Source organism: Rhinopithecus roxellana, chromosome 3 (assembly GCF_007565055.1).
Source record: "Rhinopithecus roxellana isolate Shanxi Qingling chromosome 3, ASM756505v1, whole genome shotgun sequence".
NCBI classification, from domain to species: Eukaryota; Metazoa; Chordata; class Mammalia; order Primates; family Cercopithecidae; genus Rhinopithecus; species Rhinopithecus roxellana.
In genome coordinates this window covers 168,207,268-168,224,287 of record NC_044551.1, presented here as the reverse complement: position 1 = coordinate 168,224,287, position 17,020 = coordinate 168,207,268, and the positions used below count along the sequence as shown (strand labels likewise).

The window sequence follows — 17,020 nt, the reverse complement described above, 5'->3', positions numbered from 1 at the left end:
AGATTTGAAGCAATCTCACAACTGGGGCTGCAGACAGTGCGCAGGGCTTCCGGAGAACGAAAGCGTCCTCTCCACGTCTCTCGGGGGCTCCTGGAGTGCTGCCCTGCTTCTATCCGATCACATGTCCATCACCCTCTCTGCAGATCTGCATTGTCTCTGAGTGTTTTCTTCTTGCTTTTCCACAACTTCAGCCCACCTGGGATTTTAATGTACTGGGCTTAGATCTGGTCCAGCTCTCAGCTACCTGTGGGGGAGGCAGGAAAGTCAAGTGATAAAGACCCAGGTCATATTCTGTCTATGGAACTCTGTTACTGCAGGTGCCGGTGGAGTAGCATTGCAGCCAAATTGCAGCAATGCAGACAAACTACATCCACATCGCTCCTTTCCCCACCGATATATCCCGTGTGTCCATATTGCCGAGAAGAAGCCTGTGCTGAAAATGTCAACCAACAGACGCTAACGGTAGATACAGGCTCGAAAGATCTCAGGGAAGGTCCTTCCCAATATATAAAACCCATGTTCACTTCACTCCTTAAATTCTTTATCTACAGTGTCAGTTTCCAAGAAACATTTCGTTTCAGAGTTAGTAGAACTTATTCGGAATTTCCTGTTGGAATTTCAGTCCATGGTATAGGTATTTACGTAAACAAAATAATATAGGTTCCTCTAGAGATATCTTACAATTATTTTTAGTATATATATTAAAAATGGAAATCTTTAGCTTTTAGTATCTTTTTAGTATATATAATATGTACTATACTCAACTATACTAAATATGTGTATTAATATACACTAAGCTTAAAATATACTAAAAGCTAAATATTTTGATTTTTGCTTTAAACTTTTTTCTTGGAGAATTGGGATGCATCATAACCAGCTGCATGCCATAATCTGACAAACATGGTCCTTCATTAAACTTGATTTTATCATCTATAAAATGGGCATACAAACAGAGCTTACTTTGCAGGGTTGATGTGAGAATGAAATAAAGCTCAACAAACACTAGTCTTTCTTCTTCTTATAATCTTGCATCTAAGGGCTAACACTATCTAATTGATCCAGGGCCTGGATCTCTTGGTTTAAATTCTCCAAAGGATTCGTCTGATTGGCTGTGAAGTGTGTCTCTCCAGGGTCAGGAATCTTCCAGAGTCAGGTTGGAGGAGAAGGATCACGTGAAGCAAGCATGAGCACACAAGCTAACCATGCGGCTGGTGGGGAGGGTGATTGCCGAGAAGCCAGGATGGGTAGGTCTGCCATGGCAGATGCAAAATTCTAGAGTCCCAGAGCTGGAAAAGCAATTGAGACCATCTGGCCCAGTCACTCCAATTTTCCATGTTTAGAAACCAAGGCTCTGAGAAACATAGTGACCTACTTCTACTTGGGTATTGACCTACACAATGAATCAGAGGCAGGAGCTCTGCTCTTCCCACCCTGTGTCCTATCTAAAGGGGCAGGAGGCCTGCCAGGCAGGGAGGAGAGCCCATCACTGACCCTCCCACCTCACTACCTCAGAACCTCTGAGTTAGCTCGTGTTGCAGCCTCCTCCTGTCAACACCCTGGAATCCAGGCTGCAGGAAGTACTCAGTCTCCTGGCCCTCTGCTGCCCAGCCCTGGCCACCTGTACAACAAGGTTCCACCCGTTCCTTCCAGCTAAGCAGGTTTTATGGCCACATGCATGCCTCCCTCCATACCTTTGCTCAGGTAGTTTCCTTACCTGGAATGCCCACCTTCCACTCCCCGCCCTCCTGAGTTCCACAGACTCTGCTGGAGGCCACACCCTCTGAGAGGTCTTCCTGACGCATATCCCTACCCTACTCCAACCTAACCATTTCTGTGTCTTTTTCTCTCTCTGCACTCCGTCAACTGCCACCTGCCCCATCCAGGAGGCACATAATTACATGTTGCCTGCCAATTTTAATTCAATTATAAGTTCTCTGTTGAGGTCAAAAACCTTGTCTTAAACATTGCAACAACAAAGAACTCAGTGCTGTGCTGGGTGCCTGGAAGGTGGTCAGTAAACATTCGTTGAAGGAGTGGGTGAATGGAGTGAGTGAACACAGTGAGCGAGTGAGTAATTGACTGTCAGTTGGGAACTGAACCAGCAAGAGCCTTCCTGCTCCAGGATATCCTGGGAAGAGAGGTGAGGTCCCTGCTTAGAGCAGTCCCGGCAAGTCATTCACAGGGGCTGAACACAAGCTCCGTATCACCTACTGCTCACCACAGCTCACAACAGCCCTGTTATAAGGACACTGAGGCTCAGAGATGAAAGTAATTTGCCAGAGGCCGCCGGGGCCATGCGCACCTGAATGGGGATCAGGCTGCTGTTAAGCTAACTCCTTGACTTGGGCTCTGACCACCTACCCCATGCACGGGATGCAAATGAGCAGGACACACTCTTGACCTTCAGGAGCACCTGGGGTGGGGGTTGCAGGGCTGGCAAGGTGTGGCTGGAGGCCAGTCCTGAAGAAACCATTGAAACCCAGGGGCCCACACACCCCTGGGACAGAAGCAAAACCAGGGTCAAGTGACCTCTCTCTCTCTCTCTGCATAACAAAGTCTCTGCATTTCCTTTGACCTTCAAAACCTCCCTATAACACAGGCAGGATGCGGGTCATTAAATCTGATTTACAGGATGGCAAATTGAGGGTCAGAGAGGTTGGTGGGTGGCCTTGGGAGCCACTTACAAAGACTAGATGAGGAACCAACTTTCCCAGCCTCCTGCCTAACCACCCTTCTCCCCACTGTCCTGTGGGGGTAACCCTGTTCCAGAGGGTCAGTCAACACTTTGTTCCCAAACGCACTCTTCTTTATCCTGCTGCCTGGCCTCTGTTACCCCTGCCTGAATGCCCTTTCCCCACCCCAAACTCTGCTGCTGCAGGGCTCAGCCCAGATCCCACCTCCTCTCCAAACTTCCCCACGTCTCCTCTGATCGAATTCCTCTATGGACCTCAAAGTCTTTCTCTCTATATCATCCTCTGATTTAGTACCTTTTAAAATAAGAACACAAGTGCCTGGCACAATGCCTGGCCCATTGCAGAGCCTGAGGCAGTGTCCTCTGGAATGAAGTGGTGTTCAGCAAAGTTTGGTGTAAAGAACGTGGGAATGAATGAATGAACAAATGAATGGGTCTCTTGCCTACGTTTCACTGCTGTTGAAGGGGTTCATTTCGGTGAAGTAACCCACAAAGCTCCCAGCACAGAGCTGGGCACAGAGCAGGTAGCTAGCCAGTGCTCGCTGGCATGAGTCAGTTTGAGGCAACGCTGTCTCTGGGCCACACCTAACCTAGACTTCCTGAATGGGCCAAATGCCAGCACGAAGACCCCAGCAGGCATAGCGCCGGGAGCTGCCTATGGATCTCCCAAAAGGAGCAGTCTGCGGCCCTGCCCGCCTGCCCACCCCGTCCGTCCTCCCAGCTCAGATGCCGTCCATACTGCCCCAGCCTCCTTCCTGGGCATGCGGTTTGGGGAAGAAAAAGGAGGAGGAAAAATCAGGTTAAACCAGATGGCAAAGCTGTTCTTTTAATCAGTAGTCGTGGAGCCCTGGAGCGGGGGCCAGGAGGCGTGGCTGTGAAGCAGGCCAGAATGGCCAGCGGACAGGCGCAAAGGCCCTGGTGTCTCCAGGAGCTGGGTTCAAATCCTAGCCTGTGGGCTTCAGCTGTCATGATGCCGAACAAAGCCCACTCCCTCTCTGAGGCTCAGATTCCTCACCTGTAAAATGCAGTAACAGTAACTTGCCACATGCTGGTCTGCAGACGAAAACTGACTTGGGACGGGTTCTTACCCTATGCAGCATAAACTAATGACAAATTAATGTATCTCCCTATGTATGTGTATATATGTCAACGTACTGGGTCACCAATTGCCCTCCCTTAAGAAGGACTGGCCCTTATTCTGTGATTATATCCTTCCTTTATTATTATTCTATTTTTATTACAGAAACGGTCTCACTCTGTTGCCCAGACTGGAGTGCAGTGGCACAATCACAGCTCACTGCAGCTTTGAACTCCTGAGCTCAAGCGATCCTCCCACCTCAGCCTGTAGCTGGGACCATAGGCACACACCGCCAGGCCTGGCTAATTTATGCTTTTTAGAGACAGTCTTGAACTCCTGCCCTCAAGCAATCCTCTGGCCCCGGCCTCCCAGTGCTGGGATTATAGGCATGCGCCACCTCACCAGTTCCCTTCTTTGATGATTATTTTTTCAGTGGAAAGGACTAAGGGCCTTTGTGCTGCTGTTCCCTCTGCCTAGAGTCCTTCCCCCACCCACCCCCACCCACAAGACTCACTGCCTCACTAGCTTCAGAACTTAACTCACACGTCTCCTTTTCAAGAACACCTTCCCTGACCACCCTATTGAAAATTGCCATCCACCCACAGTGTGCCTTTCCCCCTTGCCTGACCTGTTTTTCCTCCATAGCACTTAGCCCATCTGACCTCTGATTTATTTCCTGCTTGGGCCATGGTCTGGCTCTTCCCAGGAGGGCAGGGAGTTTTGTCTGCCTTGTTCACAGCTGTATCCCAAGGCTTGAAAGAATGCTTGGCACAGAGTAGACCCTCAATAAGTATTTGTCAACTGAATCAACAATTGAGTGGATATTTGCTTTATACTGTCTTTCCATGGCAAGATAAAAAGCGAGCAGTCCTACATCGACTCCCAAAATCGAGGCCTTGGAAAGGACAGGATTTCACTGGTCTATGACATCCTTACATTACCGAGAAAATAGAGGTAAAAGAATGCAACACAGATGGGCGCGGTAGCTCACGCCTGCAATCCCAGCACTTTGGGAGGCCAAGGCGGGTGGATCACGAGGTCAGAAGATCAAAACCATCCTGGCCAACATGGTGAAACCCCACCTCTACTAAAAATACAAAAATAAAAAATAAAAAAGTAGCTGGGCATGGTGCTGCGCATCTGTAGTCCCAGCTACTGGGGAGGCTGAGGCAAGAGAATCATTTGAACCTGGGAGGCAGAGGTTGCAGTGAGCTGGGATCACACCATTGCCTTTCAGCCTGGCGACAGAGCGAGACTCTGTCTCAAAAAAGAAAAAAACAAAAAAAGCAACACATATTATGGCACCAGGAAAAACTCACTAAGCAGTAATAATTAGTCCCCTCTTCCTCTGGTCCCCTTCCTCTCCCCACATTCAGCCTAAGGCCTTATCTGTCTCTGAACACTGCAGAACCTACAGGCCCATACCAGCTTTTCCCAGCACTAAGTCAGCAGCCCTCTGTCCTCCATTTTGCTTCATTCATTGATTTTCTTTAAAGATCCTGATGACGGACCCAGCTTGGGAGAACCAGCCAGACCTGTGAACAGGTCTGATGGAGGCCCGTCCTGCCTGGAAGACCTGGACACCAATATAGGTGAGCCTTGTCAGGATTTCACAGCTTTCATGATCCCAGGTCACAGGTGAAAGAAATAAAAGGTTTGCGTGCGTTTGCTTGCTTTTCAGTTCCAGGCCTGCTGGGGAGGGAAGTCCGGGTGTTAAATACCAAGGCTGATTGTAGCCCTGGAGGTGCTGGCACCAGGCAGAAAGGTTTGACAAAGCTGATGGCCCATACCCACTGGCCTTAGGAAGGGCAGGAGCAGCTTTAGGACCCTGGGCCAGAGCCAGAAGGAAGTGCAGAGACTAAATTGTTTGATTCTGGGGAAAACTAAGGGCCAGAGAGGTTGTGGGCCTTACTTCAGATCTCACTTGGAAATAGCAAAATCAAAAAGCTGATTTCCAGCCGGGCATGGTGGCTCATGCCTGTAATCCCAGCACTTTGGGAGGCTGAGGTGGGCAGATCACTGGAGGTGAGGAGTTCAAGACCAGCCTGTCCAGCATGGTGAAACCCCGTCTCTACTAAAAGTATACACACCAAAGAAATTAGCAGTGCGTGGTGGTGAGCACCTGTAATCCCAGCTACTCAGGAGGCTGAGGCAGGAGAATCATTTGAACCCAGGGGCAGAGGTTGCAGCGAGCCAAGATTTTGCCACTGCACTCAGCCTGGGTGACCGAGCTAGACTCAGTCTTAAAAAAAAAAAAAAAAAAAAATCAACCCTAACATTCTTGCATCTCTGATTCCCTGTCCAGCACCCTCTGATCAGGGCAAGAGGGGCTCCAGCCCTGGGCCCTACATTTTAGAAGGTCTTGCTCAGACACTGCCCCTCACTGCAAGTGAGGAGTCTTGGGGAACAAAGGGCTATGCCCATTTGGAACCCACATGCCTCCCTTCCAGAGGACACTCTGGGTTCCCAGGACCCTGGGGTTCCCTGTCCAAATGCCCATGCCCAGTTCTGAGGCCTCCTGGACCTCTCCCATTTTCCCTAGTGTGGACCACATGGCCAGTGGGTGCTCCAGCCCTGAAGGCTGGTCAAAGGGCAGCTGCTTGGGGGACCTGGGTAGAGCTTGGCCGCGTGGACTGAGTGCCTGGTATCTGGTTTTCTCTCGGTGCAGGAAAACATGGAGAATGGGGAAAGTAGCTGCTGCATGCCAGTGTGAAACTCCGAGGAGTCTAGTCTTTCTGATCTGGCCTTCTAGGTCATCAGGAGGCTCTGCCATCATGTGAGGAGGTATGACATACTTTATCTAGCAGTTTGTTAGCTTGCTTTAAAACTTTTAATATTTAGACATTTGGTTTATGACCCTGCCAGGGAGAGTCTGCTGTCTGAAGAGCATGCTGGTCTCCAGCGTGGGGAGAGAGAGCACCTCTGGGCTTTGCTGAGGAGGGTCTTGGGAAAAAAGAGTGAGTGGGCATCTCCTCACACAGGTGCTTGGTTTGCTAGACCTAGGGTCATTCTCACATCACCTTTTCAGCTGAGGAAACTGAAAGTCCCAAGGTCACACAGCTGGGAATATACAACCATATGGCCTTTACCTTCCCCTAAATGATAAGTTTCAAATAACAAAAAAAGGGGACAAGGAGAGATGGTTTTGTCTTTCTTCTGGGGGCACCTCCAGCGCCTGCAGGCTTTCCTACCTGTGCATCTGCCCGGCCGCTTTGTCCAGCCAGCCTGGGTGTGCAGGGGCTGTGTGTCTTGTGTCTTCCCACCTGGCTGCTGCTACAGTCCAAACCTCCACTGTTGATTTGACTTCCTAGAAACGAGCCTGATTTGGGGGCTCTGGGGGTTTGAATGCAGGAAATATTGGGATGTGGTTTCCCAGAAAGTCACACATCCTTTCAGCTTTCCCAGGAAGTGCCGAGTCCTTGCTAAGACCATTTCCTGTGGAGGGAGATACTTGCTCTCCGTGAGTTTCTGTTTAATTGTTTTTGAGAAAATGATCTGGACTGGAGGGAATGAATCTGGACCAGACCTTGACACTGGGCCAGTTAAAGAACTTGCGAATACTGGTCCCATCTTTCCCTCTAATCTCCCCTCTTCCCATCGCCTCTGCTGGTGCCCTGGGCTCCACTTACAGCCCCCTAAGCAAGCACTGCATTTTTGCACATGCTGCTTCCACCTAGGATGGATGCCTTTTCCCTCCTTTCTTCACTCCACCAGCTTTCTACTTCAGGTGCCAGCTTAGTCCCTGGCTCCTTGGGTCCCTCCCACTTGTCCCCCGGCTGTGCCTTTTATGTCTCCTCTGTACTTTCCAAGCTCCAGAGTGTCCTCCCATAAACAGACTCTGTGTACTGTACTGTGGGCTGATTGCTACTTGTCTGTCTCTTGTCATCGCTGGCAAGCAATTTGGGGTAGGGATTACATTTTATTCACCTCTCTGTTCCAGTGTGCAGCTCGGACATGGAGGGCAAAAGGTGCTCAGGAAGGATCTTCGGCATGCAGGAGCCTCCTCTCTCAAAAGGTATTCTCCAAGCATGAGCTTATTTGCTATTTACATGCCCGAGGAGGACTGACCTTAGCAGCTATGATGACCTCATTTATCACTATAGATAAGCACTTGACCAGGGTCTTCGCTGGCACCCTGGGCCCAGCCTCCTGCTCTACTCGTTTCTGGGGGTGGGGGCACCTGCCCACTGTCCTGAACCTTTCCTCTGCTTGGGTAGGGACAGGGAGCCCCAGCAGCACTTGTTCCAGGATGACCCAGCAAGTTGCAAGGTGGCATTTGGCCTTTTTCTGAGCAATTGCCAGACTTAGTCCCAGGGTGAGGAGGAAGCCAATAGAAGAGCTGGGGTGAGGAGATCAAAGACCTTCCCAGAGACTCAGGCAGGGCCCAAACCGAGGGCATTTCCAGGCAGGCACTGGGGCCAGCCCCAGGGACACGCCAACCCAGTGCTGGGGCCACGGGGAAAGGTTGGTTTCGAAACCACATGTGCGGCAGCCTCACCACTGAGTCATGCTTGTGAGGCCTGCTGGAGACCAAAGACAGGGACCACAAGCTCAAAACCACCTGGTTAATGCTGACTCCATTGATTTCCTGGCCTCCCACTTCCAAACCTTCCTTGGATGGCTAAACTCCTGGAAGACACACCTGTTTTTTTTAATATTTGCCTGGTATACCCCACTTCTTTGAGTGACAGCACCCCAGAGATCCCCTTCTCCACTCTCACTCTGTGTAGTTAAGGTGAGGTTGGATTCTCTCCTCCCTGCCCCCCCAACCCCCCTGCCCCCAGCACTAAGGACCCAGGCTCAGTCAATCAGAATATCTCTCATGCCCACCATGGGCTCTAGGATGGGAGCATGATGGAAGAGTGGCCATTGAGGCTCAGTTCCAAGACTTTTGTAAGAAATGCTAGGGGAGGAGCCCCTCTCTTTTCCTGTAGGGAGTGCTCACTGTGCAAATATGCCAACCTGAGGTAGCTGGAGCCTCCATGTGCACAGTGGAGAATCAGGTCACCCTACAGGAAAGCAGGACCATAACGGGGTACTAGGCAGAGACCCAGCCTCCTGGCCATGCATCTCTGAACTTTTCGGCTGTGTGGACTGATTCTTTTTTGCTTAAGCATGCTTTCGTTTTTATTTCATTTATTTATTTACTTCGAGACAGAGTCTTGCTCTGTTGCCCAGGCTGGAGTACAGTGGCATGATCTCGATCTCAGCTCACTGCAACCTCCGCCTCCCCGGTTCAGGAGATTCTTCTGCCTCAGCCTCCTGAATAGCTGAAACTACAGGCGTGTGCCACCATGCCCGGCTAATTTTTGTATTTTTAGTAGAGATGGGGTTTCACCATATTCGCCAGACTGGTCTCAAACTCCTGACCTTGTGATCCACCCGCCTCAGCCTCCCAAAGTGCTGGGATTATAGGTGTGAGCCCCTGCGCCCAGTGAAGCATGCTTTCAAGTGGGGTTTCTGTCAATTGCAAGCAGAAGATTTCGGACTAATATTCCCTGGATAATATTTATTCTATCTTCCTCTCCATTCTTACTCTCCGTACCACAGCTTAAGCCTCCTCATCCACTTCCACATCCCCTACCTTAGATGATTGTAACAGACTACCAACACAGAATTACAACGGAATCCCTGCAGTAGATGACTAACTGCTATTTGCATGCATGTTTTATTTGTGACAGTGATCTTACAAATCAATTTTCATGTCTCACTGATGAAGGCACCAAGCATCAGGGAGACAAGGGACTTGTGTGCAGCCAGTAAGTAGCAGAGCTAAGACTTGAACTCAGATAGTTTGACTCCAAAAGGCATGCTCTTTTTCCGCAGCTCACTGTCGTGTTTTGCTTCTTTCGACTCTAGGTGCTGCCAACCATAAGGCCCAATCGTGATCCTCCCACAACAAGAGCAGATTGTGAGGTAAGAACACTTTGGTCCCTAGGAAACACAGAGCCATGAGTGTGGCCAGACTCTGTCAAATATCTTAGACTTCATGGACACACTATAAGGGCACAGATTCTAGTTTTGGTTTATCCTTTTTCTCCTGCCCTCATCTGCCCTCCACTCAATTTCCAAGCTCATCTTTAATTTTGTTGCCACGGTCTCATGGGCCAGGCTTGGGTGACATGCCCACCACTGAGCAGTCTCTTAGGTCAGGGGATGCACTGTCCCATGAGGTTGCCGTAGGTCATAAGCCCTGCCCTGCATCTCGGTCAGTCCCATTCAAGCCACATGGATGGAAAGTGGGGAAGATGGTTCCCCAGAGGCAAATAAGGTGCTGTTACCAGGAAGGGTGGCCACTCCTTCTCACTCCCTTGCCTAAGACCTCAGCCACCCAAGGCAACAATCATCTATGTGGTTCTATAGTGTGGCAAGCTCTGTGCTGAGCACTGGAAGAACAAAGAGAGATGGGGCACAGACTTCTCCCTGACCCAGGTGATGAGGAGCTCACATCTGAGAGTATGTGACCATGGATGAGCCACCAGAATGCCATGGGATCCAGCTACAGCCAAGGAAGCACAGAGCACCATGGGAGCGATTTGTTGTGCTTGGGGATGGGGAAGGGGACATGGGAGGAGCTGTATTGAGAAGGTAACATGGGTACCTGGCTTCACAGAGTGTGGCAACTTTCATCAGGAAGCGATGGTGGGGAAACAGCATCTCTGGCGGAGGAAAGCAGCAGGTGCAGAGGTGCAGAGGCATGAGGAATCCGTCACATTCTGGGAAGGGAGTATGGTTGGGTGGCAATGCAAGACAGAGAAAGCAAGGAGGGAAGGAGGGGCCTAGCCTGAGGAATAAAGAATGCTAAGAGTTTGGATACCTTTTTCTGGCCTTTCATCTAAACTTTACTGGCCAGTCCAAGAGAAAGCTGTCACTTCCCCACCCCAAGCTTCCCTTGAAAGAGGAAGGATTAATTCAGAACAAGATAAAGAAATGTCTGGGGACCTGAGTGTGAAAAGGAGAGACAGAGTCAGCCTGAAACCTGCAACTTGAGCAAGTGAAGGGGGCTGGAGAGGAGGACAGCAGGCCAAGGAAGGGAGAAGTCAGTAGCTGAACCCAGTAAAACCTGCCATGTCTAGCCCTGCACTGGGCCGTTGGGCTACGGATACAATAAGACAGGGCTCCTGGCCCTATGGCTCACAGGCTGCCTGGAGAGGTGCACAAGGACCCAGGCAAAGACAAACAAGTGGGCTGAGTTCAGTGGCAGCAGAAGGCCAAGGGGCTTAGGGAGCACCAGGAGCATCTGCTCCAACACAGGGTCTGGGAAAAGCCTTCCTAGAAGACGGGACTTTGGAGCTGGACCTTAAAAAATGAATAGGGGTTTGCTACTTAGACACTGAGGAGCTCTTAATTCCCTGTATCCCACCTTGTATTGTGACTGGCCACACTGTACTGACGGCCTACATCTCTCCTTTCTGCTGACCTCCACTGGGTGTTCACCACAGCTGGCTGGTTCATTGAGTTATCTCTCATGCCAAAAATGGCAGCTGACATGTAGAAGATGCTCAATTAACGCATGTGAGAGAACAGCCTGTGCAAAGGCCCAGCAGAGGGTGCAGAGATGGAGCTTGGTACAAGGTGGGTGGAGCGGGTAGTGTCCAGGGCAGGAATGACCTTGTTTGCCCATCTGAGTAGTTTGGATTTTATTTTCTGAAAGAGGAGGAAGGTGATCAAATTTGCATTCATTCATTTATTTGACAAATACTTATCAAACACCTGCTATGTGCCAGGTATTGCATCAGGCCCTATGGATAACATGGGCAGAAGACCAACTCCTTCTCCACGTGGAGCCTACATTCTCATGGGAAAATAGAGACCAACTTGTAAGCAATTCAAAAATAATACCTTGTCAGCCAGTGATGAAGTGCTAGGTAGAAAAATAAAGACCGGTAAGAAGCTAAAGTGATGGCAGAAGACAAGGGAGGTTCAGTGGTAGGTGGGGGTGTCTCAGATAGCATTGTCAGCTGCAGGGAGCAGAAAACCTGCTCACAGCCACCCAGCATGTAGCAGGTTATTTATATCTTGCAACAGGAAGCCCAAGAGGTAAGCAGTCCCGGGCTGGCTGGAGACTCCATGGTGATGTCAAGAAACTCCTCCTTCCTGGTCCACCTCCTCAGCATTATCTCTGATGCTTTAACTCTTTTGTCTTGGAAATTGACAAATGATAATTATACATATTCATGGGCTACATAGTGATGTTTTGATACATATAATATATAGTGAGCAGATCAGGGAAATTGGCATATCCATCATCTCAAATCTTTATCATGTCTTTGTATTAGGAACATTCAATATCCTCCATCTAGCTATTTGAAACTATCTACTATGTTATGTACTAGCTATAGTCATCCTGCAATGCTAGAGAACACTAGAACTTCTTCATCCTATCTAGCCATCTAGGAATTTTGTATCCTTTAACAAATCTCTTTCTATCCTGTCCTTCTCCCTATTTTTTAATGAAGAGAATGAATCCATGCATGCTATATTTATTTAAAAGTACATAATTGAAAACACTGAAGTTGATATCTTGCTGACATATGAATTTCTCCATCCAGAAATATTCAGGAAAGCCCGATGCTCACAAAAGTAACCAGCATGAGCTTTCTGGTGTGAAAAATAGGGGAAAGGGGCCAAAGCCACATCTGGGTGGACGTGATGTGTGATTGGATGGCACCTGATAGGCATATGTGTGTGCGTGTTTGTGTGTGTGTGCATGCATGCATGCAAGGTGACTGATGCCTATACTACACTAGCTCAGTAGACGCAAGCACTCAAAGCCAGAAATGTCCATGAGAATATAGCTCCCATCTCTACCCATCTCCCACAGAGAAACTTGGAAACATTTTAGGAAGGGCATCGGGCTTCCTAAATCTCATAGAATGGGAGCCGTGGGACAAGTCAACAGCTGCCAAGACATGGTTCTCAAAAGGATTGCTCTGGGACAGTGGGGAATATGGATTTGGGAAGCAAAGTCTATAAGCAGGGACATAAAACAGTCCTGGGAGAGATGGGGAAGCCTGGACTAGGGCAGGTGATGGGGATGAAGAAGAGGGGGCAGCTTTGAGAATGATGCGGGGAGAATGCTGGAACAGTGACCGCTGAACAAACATAGAAGTGAAGGAGGGCCACGGGGCTCCTTCATTTGATGGGACCTAAATGCAGAAGCAAGAATTGGCAAGCTGCTTCCAGTCACTGATAATATCAGGCTCCCTGTCAGAGAGTGGCTTCTAAGAGTCAAGCCCCAAGAGCTCTCTGAGGGGTCCCTGCAGGGGCCTGCACTTCTTTTGTTGGTGACACCAGCCAATGATGGAATCCAAAGACTCAGTAATGGGCACTCGTTACTGCCTTGGGAGCTAATGGCACATTTGTTAAAAAATGAAAACACACAGCAGCAGCTCTTTGGGGGAGTTTGGAGAAAGGCATACCAAAGCAACCTAGGTCACTGGACACTTGAGTGACTGGGTCGCTGGTTAGTGGAGACCCCGCTGGGAAGTGGTGTAAATCACTCTAAAAACTTAGGGCTCTGACTATACCTTAGCAAGAAAGGGAGGTGGATTCACTCCAGAAAGATTTCTTTCCCGTGCCTGCCTCTTTCTTTCTTTCTTTTTCTTTCAGGTCTTGATGTAGGCTTAGTCGGCGGGGTTAGTTTGGCAGGGTAGGGATCTTTTTTCTTTCTTTCTTTCTTTCTTTCTTTCTTTCTTCTTTTCTCCTTCTTCCTTCCTCCTTCTTTCTCTCTCTTCCTTCCTTCCTTCCTTCTTCCTTCCTTCCTTTCCTCCTCCTTCCTTCCTTTCTTTCTTCTTCTTTCTTCTTTCTTTCTTTCTTTCTTTCTTTCTTCTTTCTTTCTCTTTCTTTTCTTTCTTCCTTTCCTCTTCCTTCTCTCTCTTTCTTTCCTTCCTCCTCTCTCCCTCCCCCCCACCCTCCATTCCCCTCCCTCCACTTCCCTCTCCTCCCCTCCCTCCTCTTCTTTCTTTCTTCTTTTCTTCCTTCTTTCTTTCCTTCTTTCTTCTCTTCCTCCTTCCCTCCCTCCCTCCCTCCTCTTCTTCTTCTTTCTTTCTTTCTTTCTTTCTTCTTCTTCTCTTTCTTTCTTTCTTCTTCTTCTTTCTTCTTTCTTTCTCTTTCTTTCTTTTTCTTTCTTTCTTTCCTTCTTTCTTTCCTTCTTTCCTTCTTTTCTTTCCTTCTTTCTTTCTTTTCCTCCCTTCCTTCCTTCCTTTCTTTCCCTCTCTTTCTTTCCTTCCTCCCTCCCTCTCTCCCTTCCCTCCCTTCCCTACCCTTCTCCTTCCCTCCTTCCTTCCTTCCTTCCTTTCTTCCTTCTTTTCTTCCTTCCTTCCTTCTTTCCTTCCTTCCTTCCTTCTCTCTCTTCTTTTTTTTTAGACAGTGTCTTGCTCTGTCATCCAGGCTGAAGTGCAGTGGCATGAACATGGCTAACTGCAGCCTTGACATCCTGGGCTCAAGAGATCCTCCCACTCCAGCCTCCCGTGTAACCGGAACCACAGACATGCGCCACTACATCCGGCTAATTTTTTTATTTTTTTGCAGCGACAGAGTCTTGCTTTGTTGCCCAGGCTGGTCTTGAACTCCTTGGCTCAAGCGATACTCCCGCCTCAACCTCTCAGATTGCTGAGATTACAGGCATGAGCCTCTGTGCCTCACTGCATTTATTTTTCTTTAATGTAGCTAGTTAAACTGGTTTCAGTTGATCAAATATCCACCCTTCCTGGGCCAGGCACTGTTCTCAGTCCTGGGGAACAAAACAGGCAAAAATCTCTCCTCTCACAGAATTTAGATTTCTAGTAGGAGGAGACACCCCAAATCAAAAATAAACACTGTAGTCTATTTATAGTATGCTGGTTCCTTTTGTTTTTCTATGTTAAGCAGGACTGTTAGAACATATTAGAGCTAAATGTTGTGCACAGACATTCTTTATTACATAATAAAGGATGTAATAAATAAGAATTTACACTTATAAATTATTCTACTTCTTTCTTCTTTAACCACAAAATCAAAAGGAGATTTGGCCTATGACACATGCCAGTCAATCAGTAATAGGCAATGTTTTGGGCGTCTGTTGCTTCTATATTTTTAATTCAAGCATTTGAGAGAATTCAAGATGAAAGCACTGAGGGCTCAGAAGTGAAATGTCCGAAGATCAGTCCATTGGCAAACAAGACCCAGGGATCTCAACTCATAGACTCAGGTGGTACACATCCTCCACCACCTGCCTGAAACTACCAGTTCTACGCTCCAGACAAAGCTGGTTGCTGTGGGTGCACACGCATACGTCTCATGGAAAAGTTATCATGAAGTGCACAGCTCTCCGTAGGTGACAAAGCATTTGTGCCTTTGTTATCTCAGGCCACATTCCACATAAGGTTGCCAGATTTAACAAATACAATCATGAGACACACAGTTAAATGTGAGCAATATTTGAGACATGCTTGTATGGAAAAAAATCATCATTTATCTGACATTCAAATGTAACTGGACTTTCTGTGTTTTGTGTGGCAACCCTAACTCTACAACCCTCAGAAGTAGACAATATTAGCGTCCCCATCTGATCACTGAGGCTGAGAAAGTAAATTGCCTAAAGTCAATAATGGATCAAAGGGTGAAAGAACTGGGCCTTCGCCCTTTCACTGGTTGCTGGGAGAATGATCACTCCCGGATCTCATCTTCAGGCATCAGATGCGCTGGGGCCAACTGTGGGAATCTCAGGGCAAGGAGGGAGGGGGACTTTTTCAGGGAGGCCAGCCATGGAGGGACCGGCCACCGTGAGTTGTGGACCACAAAGTCTTCATAACAGAGGGCAGGGACGGGGAGACGTCGATGCTTTGTTGCAACTTAGTTTTGGTTTGCTTACTGTACCAGGGCCTGGGCACCCCAGCCAACAAGGCTGGAAATGCAGGAAGCCATCTGGAGCCATGTGCTGAGTCACAGGGCCCAGAGAAAAACAAGAACATCGTGACGCCAGAGCAGGGGTGGGGAGAAATCTCCCTCGAGATCTCCGTGGGCACCGGAAATAGAAACTGCTCCCTTTGAAGCATCTATTAGAAGATCCAAGTCTTTAACAGATCACCATGAGATTTAAATTCAGCTTCTATTAAACACCAACTAAACCCATGTGAGACTGTCAGGGAATCAGGTGGTGAAGGGGCAGCCGTTTTAATTTAATTTTATTTATTTGAACAGAGTAAACCTCTGTTCAATCCTGACTCATCTTCTTTCTTCTCTTACTACCCATTTGCCCTTGAGCAGTTCACTTAAACTTTCTGACCCCGTTTCCTCTTCAGTAATAATAATTCTTGTCTCATTGAGATAGTGTGAGGGCTTAAAGGGAATTACATTTTTCAAAAGCATCTTGCACAGATCTGGCACAGTCAGTGGTAGGTCTTCTTAGCATAGGGATATAAAAAGATCGTTCTGTGAGGTTGGTGTGGGCATTAAATTGGATGACATATCTTTACTTTCAAGCAAGCTCTGGACTGAGCTCTTAGTAAGGTTTCAGCTAAGGAGAGAGATTTCTTTCTTCTTCTCTAGATACTGGGGTAACTGGTTCTCGTCCCCCAGGGTTCTAGTTAGTATAACTAAATACATACACTCACAATGAATGTTTACACAACATCCGCTCATTCCATTCCACAAATATTTCTTTTAACATTGTACACATTACTGGCTCAGCCTTTGTAGAGGTCTAGAAAAACAAAATTAGGACGAATATCTCCATTTTGTTGCTTTTTTTTAAAGATGGAGTTTCGCTCTGTCACCCATGCTGGAGTGCAGTGGCGCCATCTCGGCTCACTGCAACCTCTGCCTCTAGGGTTCAAGCAATTCTCCTGCCTCAGCCTCCCAAATAGCTGGGACCACAGAGGCACACCGCCACGCGTGGCTAATTTTTTGTATTTTAGTAGAGACGAGGTTTCACTGTGTTGCCAAAGCTAACCGCGAACTCCTGAGCTTAGGAAATCTGCCTGCCTCAGCCTCCCAAAGTGCTGGGACTGCAGGTGTGAGCCACCGCGCCCGGCATGCTGCTGATTTTTTAATAATCATTCTGTGGGAGGCCCTATGCTAAGTACTTTGCATGCATTGAATGCTTGGAGTAATCTTTTCAAATTCGTGCTATAGTAACCCCCATTTTATAGATGGAGAAACTGAGGCTCAGAAGAGTTGACTGTGCTGTCCAAATGCACAGAGCTAGTGGGTGGCAGAGTTGAGACTCAATCCCAGCCCTGATTCTCTCAAAGGTTCTGACAGTCACA

At 48.3% G+C, this 17,020-nt stretch overlaps 1 long non-coding RNA gene across 1 annotated transcript; it reads left to right on the top strand.

Annotated features, from left to right (window-relative positions):
- The first annotated feature begins 6,422 nt into the window (after positions 1 to 6,422).
- On the top strand, positions 6,423 to 10,578 carry LOC104670142. Its single transcript, XR_749100.2, has 4 exons — positions 6,423 to 6,554; positions 6,636 to 6,727; positions 9,630 to 9,686; positions 10,134 to 10,578. It is a non-coding gene; the product is annotated as an uncharacterized LOC104670142 (long non-coding RNA).
- Positions 10,579 to 17,020: the final 6,442 nt, after the last annotated feature.